Source organism: Terrapene carolina, unplaced genomic scaffold (assembly GCF_002925995.2).
Source record: "Terrapene carolina triunguis isolate 2854851 unplaced genomic scaffold, T_m_triunguis-2.0 Scaffold69, whole genome shotgun sequence".
In the NCBI taxonomy this organism is placed as follows: domain Eukaryota; kingdom Metazoa; phylum Chordata; order Testudines; family Emydidae; genus Terrapene; species Terrapene triunguis.
The window spans coordinates 29172660-29185935 of record NW_020664420.1 but is presented as its reverse complement, the minus strand read 5'-3'; positions in this window follow the sequence as shown (position 1 = coordinate 29185935).

Genomic DNA, 13276 nt, shown 5'->3' with positions numbered 1-13276 from the left:
GCTGGCCTGTGTCAGCTGACTTGGGCTTGCTGGGCTTGGGCAAATAGGCTGTTTAACTGCAGTGTAGACTCTCAGGCTGGAGCCTGGGCTCTGGGACCATCCTCCCAGTGTTACACTGAAGCTAAATTACTATAAGCAGAACTTATCTTACTAGCCAATAGTAAAAGAAACTCAGGGCTTGTCTACACTTAAAACTGCTGTAGTGCTTCAGTGTAGACGCTGCCTATGCTATTGGGAGGGATTCTCCTGTCAGCGGAGGTAATCCACATCCCTGAGAAGTGGTAGCTAGTTCGACGGAAGAATTCTACATGAGGACTTAGGTTAGGGTTGCCATGTGTCTGGTTTTCGACGGAATGCCAGGTCGAAAAGGGACCCTGGTGGCTCCAGTCAGCATTGCTGACTGGGCAGTTAAAAGTCCCGTTGGCTCAGGGCTGGCAAGCTCCCTACCTGGCTCCGCGCAACTCCCCGCAAGCGGTGACATATCCCTTGGCTCCTAGGCGGAGAGACAGCCATGGAGGCTCCGTGCTCTGCTCCTTCCCCACCCCGAGCGCTGGTTCCACAGCTCCCATTGGCTGGGAACCATGGCCAGTGGGAGCTGTGGGGGCGGCGCCTGCAGGCGGAGGCAGCGCACAGAGCCACCTGGCCATGCCTCCGCCTAGGAGACAAGGGACATGTCGCCACTTGCAGGGAGCCACCCGAAGTGAGCGCCACCCCGAGTCCGCACTCCGAAACCCCTCCCGCATCAGCCCTGAGCCCCCTCCCGCACACAAACTCCCTCACAGAGCCCACAGCCTGCACCCCCTCCTGCACCCCAACCCCTTGCCCACACTCTGAACCCCTCAGCCCCAGCCTGGAGCCCCCTACTGCACCCCAAACCCCTCATCCCCAGCCCCACCCCAGAGCCCGCACCCTCCTCCGGAGCCCTCACCCCCCCGCAACTCCCTGCCCCAGCCTGGAGCTTCCTCATGCACCCTGAACTCCTCATTTCTGGCCCCACCCTGGAGCCCACACCCCCAGCCCAGAGCCCATACCCCTTCCCACACCCTAAACCCCTGCCTTAGCTCAGAGCCCCATCCCACACTCTGAACCCCTTGGCCCCATCCCCGAGCCTCCTCCTGCACCCCAAACCCCTCAACCCCTCATTCCATAGCCCACACCCCCAGCACAGAGCCCGTACCCCCTCGCACACCCCAATCCCCTGCCCAATCCGGTGAAAATGAGTGAGTGAGGGTGGGGGAGAACGCACAACAGAGGGAGGGGGGATGAAGTGAGCGGGCAGCAGAGCCTTGGAGAAGGGGTGGGATGGGGCGGAGCCTCGGGGAAGGGGCGGGAAAGGGGGCAGGGCAAGGGTGTTCGGTTTTGTGCAATTAGAAAGTTGCCATCCCTAACTTAGGTCTACACATCTACTATACTTTCTTTGTTATGTGTGTTAGAAATGCAAATTAACTGCTTTGAACTATCACATTTTATTTAAATGTTTTAAATCACCTTTTGAAAATTAGCTCTGAAAAATCTCTTTTGTTGAAACTATTTCATTTCTTAGATGGTTTACTCAATTTTTTCAGCTACATATTTTAAACCATCTGAGGCAAAATTCAAATTTTTTTTTTTAACTTCTATTCTACAGTTCTCCAGGCTTGTGGCTCAATTTATTGAACTGTCTAAAAATGCCCTTTAATATTTTTTCCTGATTGCATTATTCCCTTGTACCTTTAGTATTTCTCAGCTGACTGCTTTGACAGTCAGTGGAAAAAGCTGAAATTATCAACTGAAACTAACAAGCTGCTATTTCTCCAGATTTTTACTCTCTGCAGAACAATGTGAAAAGGGTGACCCATTTTTTTCGCTTCTTCTTGGGATTAAAAGCGAATACCTTGAGAATCCAGAAACTACCAGTAACTGGTAATGATTTTTTAAACCAGAGGTACTTATTGTATTTCTTCTACACACATATCATTACAGACAGTTACCTCTTCAAGCAAGAATTCACTGCATTGCTCTTTAAAACTCTATAGCAATTCCCTTTTTTTAAAAAAAAGGGTGTGCATGTGCTGATTAATAAGAGATTGAAAGAAAACATGAAACGTGGGTCTTCTGTACAGAACATTTATTCACAATTTTTAGTTACACGTTTGCAACCCCAATAAAGTCAATCCCTAGAATTTGGCCCTAAAGCTCTTGTCCAGTAATAGCTATTAAAAATAACTTGCCATACAGGGTGAATGGAGAGCCTCATGTAAATCCCTGTGGTAAGTGGCCTCAGCCTGCACCCCTTGAGTCCCATGAAGTAAGTGAGTGAGGCATGGGGGACATAGCACTAGTTTTGTTGCTGCAGAGATCTACTGGCTGGGAGTGGAAACCTCCCTGTAGGGGGAGATGAGTTGTGACCTTGATCCCAGTATGTAGGCCGGAGTAATAGCTACAGCCAGCCTCTAGATAAGAATCTAGGCTGGATTTCACCCCACCCACAACCTGGTGTGTCTCTATTTTCTAAAACACATTGCTCTTTTTTGAGCAGAAGAGCTCAGTTCATTTACTCAAGTAAACACTGTCCATTTGTTGGTCAGCCATGTGATCATGTTCCATTCCAGAAGCCACTGCGAATCTTCAGAATTGGGAACATATTTTTCAAGACCTTAAAGCAGGCACTCCTTACGTTAATTACAAATTCTCAAAGCTGAGAATGCTTGGGGGTTTAAGTAAAGAAAGTATAACATTTCTCCTAAATACTTTCTTGACATTTTAAGAAAGGTACAGAATAAAATGGAGAAAAACAACCCAGACCTCCATGCACATACAGCATATTGTTTCCAAATAACATCATAATCTAACATGTTCTGCACACACCCAGCACGGTATCAACATAGATGAAAATTTGCAACCATCAATCTCTGGACATAAATATCTATTTTAGAACAACCAGCATGTTATGAGTCATAACATCTCAGAACATTCTTTATCACTGTCATTAAAACCTCCCACTACCTTCAAGTTGAAAATCAACAGCTTATATCCGCTTAAATCATAAAATCTTCCTAAGTCCCTTTAAAATTAGAAAATTGCAATTTTGTTCTCCTAAACTCTCTCGCTCCTTCCTTGTTGTTATCACCATTTGCGGTGGTGGTTTGGAATTTCTGCAGCTCCTGCCTGCAAATAATAAACAGAAGAAGATGAAGAACTGTGACTGCTGTTGGAAATATATAAACCGACAGCTTACGAGATCCTGGGACATGAGATATTTCTAATGTTGTTCTTAGCAGCCAAAGGAAAGTCAATACATGCACAAAATCTTCATCTTCTATGTACCCTCTGCCCTTTGATGCCAATATGAACATTTGCATGGCTCAGCCTCTGCAGGAGTACAAAGGGATGCTTCTTTTCTTTCTCCTCCCAGGTAACATTTATTCTGAGCCTTCACTGAACATCACTTGTCATATTAACACCTCTTTTGCTTTGCACTGGATTAAATGGATTCTCTCATAGACAATTGTTGATACCGCCTTATTTGAGGCCTGCCTGTGTGGGCGTTTGTTACAGGATAGACTGTTACATTTAGCCACAGACCCTGAATAGGGGTGATGTGATATGGTGCCACCTCAGGAGGATCTTGGAAGGTTGTGTCTGCCTGAGGCATCATCTCCCCCAGTGCTGCTTCCTGCCCACGGGAGGTGTGAAATTCTCTAGCACAGTGGTCTTCAACCTGTGGTCTGCAGACCCCCGCAGGTCTGCAGACTATGTCTAAGATTTCCAAAGGGGTTCGCACCTCCATTCGAAAATTTTTAGGGGTCCACAAATGAAAAAACAATGCTGCTCTAGCAGTTTACAAACTATTAATTTAAGGCCAGATTCTGATCCCCTTACTTTACTCATGTTTTGTAGCACCTGATTTCATGCCTGGTCCTATTGAAGCTGATGGGTCTATTTGTGGAAAAGGCTGCTATCCAGTGTGATTAAAGGGGTCAGAATCTGGCCTGTATGATAGGGGAAATGTAATCCAAAACTACAATGTGTAGAGTACTAAATTCTTGTTGAAAATTCTATCTACACAAAAATACATCCAAGACAACAGATGCTCCTGATTACCACTTTTTAAACTCTTATGCTCAAATTCTGGGCAGGTGGATAGGGATTAGAATAAGTAGGTTCAATCTAAGAGGTGAGTTTGCAGCCTTTTTTCTCCGTCAGCAAGCCTATAGAAAAGCAAGAGGAATAAAAGGCAGGCCTGATACTTTATGGCTTTTTTTGCTCTTAGGGAAAGCTGATAGTTGTAATCTGTTTGCAAAGGATGCTGTGAACTGTAGTCTCCTGGCATGATGTGTGGGCAGAAGGACACCTCACTCTTTTGTGGGAGAAGCCTTGATTTAATCCTATAGAATACAGCCATCTTTCCTTCCCAGTTCAACCTAGGGTCAGAGCTTCATGGGGACAGGCACTGCCTTAAGTATGTAGGCAGGTAAAAGTAACTGTTGGTTGCATCTTGTCTTTGATATTTTGTTAGTAGTTTGTCTTTTTAATTTTTTTTTAAACTATTACCATTTACCAGGCAATGGAATAAGGTTTGAACTATAGCAGAGGTCTCTTTCATTCCAAAAGAAGGTTCCCGCAAGATGGTTTTTTTTTTTTTTAAAGTGTGACATACACCGCTACCTTGATATAACGCAACCCGATATAACACGAATTCGGATATAACGCGGTAAAGCAGTGCTCCGGGGGGGAAGGGGGGGCTGCGCACTCCAGTGGATCAAGCAAGTTCAATATAACGCGGTTGTACCTATAACACGGTAAGACTTTTTGGCTCCCAAGGACAGCGTTATATCGAGGTAGAGGTGTACTGTAAATTATTGCAAATAAATGATTGTTTTAAAATCTGCTTGATGCGGAGCTGTGGGGAAGACGTGAAACATCCTAAGAAGTCTATATTTTTGAAAATCTTTAATTCTAAAGTTTGGAAAGATTGTGACAGTTTAGTTTAGAGCAGAAACTAATAAGAGAAGAGCTGATAGAAGTATACAAAATAATGAATGGCATAGAGAAGGTAAACTGTGTGCTCCTACAAGAGTATGGGGGGAATTCAAATGCAATCAAACAGTGATAAAAGGAAATACTACTTAAACCCCACCCCCACATTGGTCTGTGAGACTCATTTGCCACAAGTGAGGCCGAGACATTAGCAAGATTCAAAAAAGCATTATACACTTATATAAATGAGCATCTATGGTTACATAAAGCAGGATAATTTTTCCTGAAGGGATGAAAAACCTTCTGCTTCAGTGTATAAGTGTACAGATGCTCCCCAGGTTATGCAAACCCGACTTACGGAAATGCGCACTTACGGAAAAAGTTCCCGACTTATGCAAAATTTGACTTACGCAAGGCCTTCCCAAACAAAACGCTTGCGTAAGTCGGGGAGCGTCTGTATAAGTAAACTACTATGAGTCTGTGGTGAGAGAGAAACTTCCCATATGGGCAGGTTATTCCGTAATTATCCATTATGGTGTTTCTTGCAACTTCCTCTAAAAGCATCTGGTGCTGGCCTGTCTCAGATATGGGATACTGGACCAGATGGATCAACTAATCTTTTATACAAACACTTGGGCCCAAAAGGCCCCCACTGATCAATGAAGTATTTATACACCACCTTGCTGTGTGGCACTTTGGCAAAAGAATGTGAAATAGTTCAACGAGGTTTCCATTATGCTGCTAGCTTATGCGCTACTGTGTAATAAAGTACATCTGTCTGAACTTTTTAATGCTGTTTACAGGAGTGCTCTGTGTCACTGTGCCACTCTGGTATGGGCACAGAATACTTAAAATGCAGGGCCTCTGCAGAGATTTTGATCTAGTCAGGAATCAAGAACACCTAATGTAAACTGGTACAAAAGGGATGTATTCTAGTCTGCTCAAGTCAGGAGAGCGGTTGGCTCTCTGATTTGATGAAACTGAACACAGAGGGATAGATGAGCTATATGTCATGGGACCATCCATGGATCAGTATTTATGGAATCTCCTTTTGCATAACACAGACTGTCCAGTGCCCCAAATAATCTAATAAAAAGCCTGCTATGAAGCAAATAGTCTAATAAAAACCCTACTATTAACAAAAGCTCACTTTGTAAGGAGAGTTTTGAAGAAAAGGGAATAATTACTTTGGCGATCCAGTTATGGAACAATCTTCTACTGGGGATCAGGTGAATCCAGAGTCCTCCTATCTTTAGGAAACATTGCAAAACCTTCCTCTTTGAGAAAGCCTTTCCAGAAAGTAACACTCACAGTATGAACACTCTTCCCAGCCCCTTCCCCCAAACAAACCCTACCCCAAGCAGAGTTTTGACCCCAAAAGGGAAGAAGTGCTGGAGACTCCATGAAGTCCACTAGGGACTTAACTACTGCTATTGATTTTACATGGTGATGGGTGGCAGTATCAAGCTCTAAAATACATAAATAGCTTCAGTCCAGGAAGAGAGGCAGAAATCTATTCATGTCCCATAATGTAATATACTTCACTGTAGGAACTTGTCCAACTCCTCTGTAAAAGTCCTAGCACCTGGGCTGCAGCCCAAGTCTGTAAGTCTACACAGCAATGAAACGGCCTACAGCCCTAGCCATGCGAGCCCGAGTTGGTTGACACAGGCCAGCAGTGGGTTTTTCTTTGTTGTGTTGCCATACCCTCTAAGTCAAGGGTGGGCAAACTACAGCCCGTGGGCCACATCCAGCCCATGGGACTGTCCTGCCTGGTCCCCGAGCTCCTGGCCCGAGAGGCTAGCCCCCGGCCCCTCCCTTGCTTTCCCCCCTCCTCCGCAGCCTCAGCTTGCTTGCTCCGCCGCCGGTGCAATGCTCTGTGCGGTGGGGCTGTGAGCTCCTGGGGCAGCGCCCGGCCTGACCCGGTGCTCTGTGCTGTGCGGTGGCGGTGGTGGCAGCGTGGCCCGTCTCCAGCCGGGCGGCGCGGCTGTAGTACTGCCAGCCACCGGTGCTCCAGGCAGCATGGTAAGGGGGCAGGGAGCGGGGGGGGGGGGGTGGCTTGGATAGAGGGCAGGGGAGTTCAGGGTGGTGATCAGGGGCAGGGCTGTCATGGAACAAGGGGGGTTGGATGGGACAGGAGTCCTGGGGGGGAGGGCAGATAGGAGGTGGGGGCCGGGCCACGACCCCCTCCCCTAACCGGCCCTTCATACAATTTATGAAACCCGATGCGGCCCTCAGGCCAAAAAGTTTGCCCGCCCCTGCTCTAAGTCCACTCAGAGTGGAGTTGTTATATAAAAGAACTACACACCTCAGCAATCACTAGTGCTGCAGCCCCTGTAAACTTTGTGTTGTTTTTAAAAAGGGACAGGCTAATGGAAAATAAGCAATGTTCAGTCACAAGTTGCTGTTCCTACTATGGAAATTTCAGGCCAAAGACTTAAAAAAAAATTAAAAAAAATCATATCCTAAGCACAACTGTCAGGAAGCCAAAAATTCAGTGATGTTTTATGGCATGCATATGGTGGAGTTTGGGGAAACCTTGATGGTTGACATCAAAGTGATTGGTGACTACTGCAGAAACCAGCAATGCCAGTCTGTAGATATTTTCTAACATTGGTAACTGACAGTATCCCCTTGAGAGGTTGGCAATGAGCTGAATAGAGATGTTCCAAGTAGTCACTGGGCTACTGGAAGATGTGGAAAACATGGAAATGCCTTGTGAATGTAAGGAGAGAGCGACTGGAGTCTTAGATTACAAAACCCCTCTTTCACCTTTAGTGGTATCAGCCCTCCTTGCTGATGTGCTGGAGGATGGCATGAGTCTGATCTGTGATAGTCTGCTTTAGCTATCTTGGTCATTTTTACAGCACCTATAATTGAGATAGCAAAGGCCCTGATGTAGGAAATCACTTAAGCAATGGGACCACTCATCTCCGAGCTTCATGTTAAGCACAAGCTTTAATGCTTTGCTGGATTGGGACCTACAGTAAAACAGAACTGTGGCATTGTCAACCTTTTACTTCATGAAGTTCATAACTGACTTGCTCTCCCAGCTTTAAGCACTCTGCTTTCTTGTGATGTTTCTGTTCATGGTACAAAGGTTTCTATTCATGATACTATTGATAGTTCAGTTTAAGGTAGTGTCCAGTAAGTGATTATTTACAGAAATAGTTATTCTCAATTTCCCCCCTCTTTTATAAAATGTCATCTTTCTATTGTATCTATCTAGGCAGACAATATGAGGATGGAGACACATAAGTAATTAAAAAGAAACAAATACAAGAAGCGAAGATATAATTCCTATGCTGATTTTTGATCATTTGATAGTTAAGTGGAATCCATAATTGGGTAAAGCCTGACTCTTACATGGTCCACCTTTGATTATGCCCTGCATTTACATCTAATAATACAGAGGGATTGGGCACACAGCCATTTGCCCTGAGTAATGTATACACCTAAAGTAAGAGTTTGTTGGCAGGGTAAGCAAATTTACCCTATAGTGAGTGCCAAGTATCTGTTATGGGCATTAGGAAAGAATAATCTGTGACAGTAAAAACAGATTGAGACATTTGTAAGCCCCAGCCTGTTTCCAGGATTCATGGAGCCATTGGAATTAGCTCCTGGTTACAAATAGAAAAAGTGGTTTCACTACTAAGCATAGGTGACCTAGTGGGAGGAGAAGGAAACTCCCATGTTGGCATGTACAAGAAATATGGTAGCTGCTGGAACTATACCTGACTACACATGTCACCTTGGAGTTACTGACTCCCTGTCCACATAACCTGAAACTGGAAGGTCCTTGTCCGTTGAAGAGAAAGTCTTCTGCTGTCTTCTGGTCAAATAGTCTGGACTGTGGTCCAGAAGAAAGGCCTCTCCTGCCCCAATGAAGAAACAGACCCAACCAACATTGGCTAAACTTCAGGGTAACCAATGTCCTCAGTGGTATGGTCAAATCACAGCAAATTACCTGAATACCTAGCAGTGAGGAAAACATTATAAAACAACAAAGAGATTCTTTTGTCCTATAAAACATAGAAATTTGAAGTGAAGGTTCAGATTCCATTCTTTACAATGTATTATGATGAGATATTCTCTGGACCAAATTCTACCCTTGATCTTTGAGCAAAACATGCACTGGTATCACTGGGAGCCCCATAACCAGAATGAAAATACAAATGATCATGTATGTTAGCTTAGATCAGAGGTTTTTGATGTCTTCTGCAATAACTCAAGCAGAGGAGGGTACATGGTAAAATCCTGTTTTTTTTGTGAGTATGTTTAATAACTAGTAATTTTTTTTAAAGATTGGGAATTTTTTCTCTTCCTCAAATTTTACTCCTGGTAAAGGAACCTAGGTACAAAGTTTCAGCCCACAGGAAAACATTAACATGGTGTGTGGGGTTTTTTTTTGTTTTATGAGAGCTTGAATACCCTGCAGTACAGAACTGTGACCACCATGCTGAATTTCCTGATTCCCAAGTGTTTATATATTGGCAGAGGACAGTTTCTCACTACTTTACTTGTGTCTTTGTGAGCTACATTCTTAGAGTGAATCAATCATTTCTTGGTATGTTTTGATTTCTAGCCTTTAATGAATTGTCCATAGAACAGAAAACTGAAATTAAGGCACTTGCTAATATATTATGATGACAGAGCCTCCTCAGGCATCTACAGTGTAGTGAAGCTGAGGGTTATATAAGAAAATATGTCAGTGTCTTGCATATCCAACTAAAATCATGAGGGAAATGTGCATTATATTGTCCAGTTCCTATTTTATAAATGATTACTCATTTTTATAAAAGTTGTATTCCTTGTTCTTATTAAGTTAGTTGTTGTTGCAATGTTATGGTGCCTTATCATTGAGCTGATTGGGAAGACATTTTTTTAAATGATGTCTTCTATTTTCAACTGATATTTCAAAAATTTCTGCCCAGTTCTTCTCCCCTTTTTGACTCAGGTCAAGGTGTTTTACAAGAAGATTAAAATGAAAAATTAATTTGTCCTGGGCAGTTATAAGGCAGTAAAAGCAAACCTTAACCTCAGCTTTAAACAAAAGAAATTGCTGATGACCGTAAGCAAGGTGCGGTACCTTGAAAACACAGTCTTTGCTAAATAATAATATCATCATCACATGGAAGAGACAGAATACAGAGCATGGGTAACGGAGCAATTTTGCAAGCTATTTATTTGAGTGTAACTGTTGCACACCTGAAATAAAAACAGTGGGCCATCCTGTACACCTGAGCAACCTCATTTACATACCCAGTTGTCATTCACAAGCCCACTGCTAATTGCCTGGGGTTAGGAAGAAAGTTCCTCTAGTAGCATGCTTTTCATAATTACAGGGTTTACTGTACTTTCCTTTGAAGCATCTGCTCCAGCCATCTCTTAGGAACAGAAAGCCATGCTAGATGGGCTCCTGGTCAGACCTGATGTGGCAGTTCCTATGGTTATAAGGAAGAGCAGAATCTGTCCTGCTGAAAGGGTTAACAATGCCAGTTATTGCTTGTATCAGTTGTCATGCATTCACTGCAGATTGCCACTTAGATTCCCTCTCCTTTATATTGTCACAACAAATTCAAGCCTTATCCTGCAAACACTTCATGCATGGGAGTAGCCAAAGTTAATAACATGCATGAGTGTTTGCAGGATTGGGGCCTAAGAGATTAACATCTAGACAAACAACTACATAAAGTGACCCACTTTGAGAGGAAAGGGGAAAGGATACCAGTATCAGGCTCAAATGGTAACACTCACCAAGATGTTATCTCTTATGCTCTTTCCAACATATCTTTTCCTCTCTCTCCCTATGTAACTAAAAGCTCACAAATGCAAATGCTAATATGTGAAACTGGCAAACATCCAGTGCTTTAAATCTGCTGGTGTGGCCATGGCACTGAACTCTGGTCACAGAAACAGCTGTCTGCCACCCGAGTGTCACAGGTTTACTCTGCAGATTAAATTATAGAACAAAGTGTCTCATTTTAAAAGATTGAGAGTTGTGATTATGGGGTGGTAACATCCTTTTTTTTTTTGTTTGTTAAAAAGGAAGGAAGTGGCATATTGCTCTACACTGTCACCCACTCAGGAGCTCCAGTAGCCCAGTTCACACCGTCTTCATTAATAGCCTTTATCCACGAGGGCTGGGATTGGACTCTTCTCTGTGGCAGCTGTTAGTTTACAGATCAAAATATGTTGGGTGGAAAGGCTGCTATTTACAGAGCCTTCAGCTGAGGGAGAAATAATAAAGCAGATGTTTGTTTAGCATATAACTGCAAGAATAGATCAGTAATTTTCTGCCCACATGTGTTTTGCCTGGTTGTTACTAATCATCCAATTGGAAGAGAGCATGTTACGATTACTAGGGGAGAAGATGGGGAATTTTTCCAGCAATGACCTTTGGGGTTTTATTTTATATACTTTTTCCCTAGGATAAAAACTCATTTAAAATCTGACTTTTTGGACCAGTGGCAGATTTAGAGTTAGTGGGACCCTGTGCGCAGCTTCATTTTCGGCTCCCTCACCCCCTCGGGACCCAGCCAAGAAAAAGAACATTCTCTCTTATCTCCCCCACCCCCTGGTTTTTCATTCTTTTTTTCTTCATCCTCCTCCTATATTATAAGTAATAGGAAGTAAATGACAATGATGTGAGGTACCTTGATTGGGGTAGGGGGCTGGGGTGCAGGAGGAGGTACGGGGGTTGGGCTCTGAGAGGGAGTTTGGGTGCTGGGTGTGGGCTCTGGGCTGGGGCAGGGGGTTGGGGTGTGGGAGGGGGAGGGGTGTGGGCTCTGGAAAGGAGTTTGGGTGTTGGGTGCGGGCTCTGGGCTGGGGCAGGGGGTTGGGGAGGGGGAGGAGGTGAGGGGTGCAGGCTATGGAAGGAAGTTTGGGTGCAGGCTCTGGGCTGGGAGTTGGGGTGCAGGAGGGGTCGGGGGGCGGTGCTTACCTTGGGCAGCCCAGCTCCCAAAATGACCGGCACACCCCTCTGGCAGCAGCTCCTAGGTCCAGGGGGTCTCTGTGCACTGCTGCCCGCAGGTGCCGTCCCGGCAGTTCCCATTGGCTGCAGTTCCTGGCCAATGGGAGCTGCGGAGTCGGCGCTCGGGGCGGGGGCAATGCACGGACAACCCCCCCCAGGGGCCACGGGGACATGCTGGCCGCTTCCAGGAGCAGTGCAGAGGGAGGGAGGCACTGCGGGCAGGAAGCCGCCTTAGCCCTTCTGGCTGCTGCTGGCACATCTCTACGTGCCCCTTGGGGGAGGGGGCAGCGGGTCTCTGTGCGTTGCCTGGGGTGGGGGCAGCGTGTGGAGCTGCCTCCCGCCTGCCAGGGGCACACAGAGATGTGCCAGCAGCCGTCAGCTTCCGGGAGCGGCGTGGGACCACCGGCCACGGAATGCAGGCGGCCTGCCTGCCTGAGCCCTGCTGCGCTGCCAGCAGGGACTTGGGGGCAGGTGGTCAGATGAGATTTGTCCTGCATTTTGGGCCTCCCCCCCTCACTGGACCCCCCCCCTCACTGTTTGTTTCATGGTAAATCCACCTCTGTTCTGGACTAATTTTATGTAATGCCTTTTAGTCACGTCCCGTAACACTGAGGCCAGCTGTGCAAATGGAAGGATAACATTGATTACACATGATTGATTATTAAAAGTGAAATTAATTCCCTTTTTCCTCCCCCAAAACTAGAGTCACTGGATTTCTGGGGAAAAACTCTGCAGGGGTTGGGAGTAGAGAAAGATGGACTTCACCTCGTGTTCTGTGGCTACGTGTTGGAATAATGGCTGTGATGGGCCACAGACTCTGTGTGCAAGCTAGGCAGGGTTTTTGAGCCACTAGATCCACCTAAGTGTGGACTGAGTATGGCACACCTGGTGGTCCCCACTTCAGGACTGGCATTGACTCTCTTCTGTGTGTGCAGAGGGGAGGGGCAACGGCTGCCTCAGGATAAACCTGTTTGCTCACAGCCTCACTGTGGAGTTGAAGTGTGCAGAGAACTTTCACAGGCACCTCTGCACTTGGGTGAATTTCACTCTAAATGCTGACCAAAGCACTAGTAATGGATGAACCCAAATGCTCCTGTGAACCTTACTGAATCTATCTGGAACTGTATAACCGGGCTCAGTTTCTTGGGAACAGGATCACCTTGAGCTTTCCATTTATTTCTACACCCTTTGGGATATCATGTGAGGAGCTTATCTTGTGCCATTGTGGCACTTCCTCCTCTGGAACCAAGAGGAAAATAAAAATATAAAATACATTTAAAGAAAGATAACCCACCTCAGTATCAACCTATCTCAAGAAAGTGGTACGAATGTACTGCTAGTGCA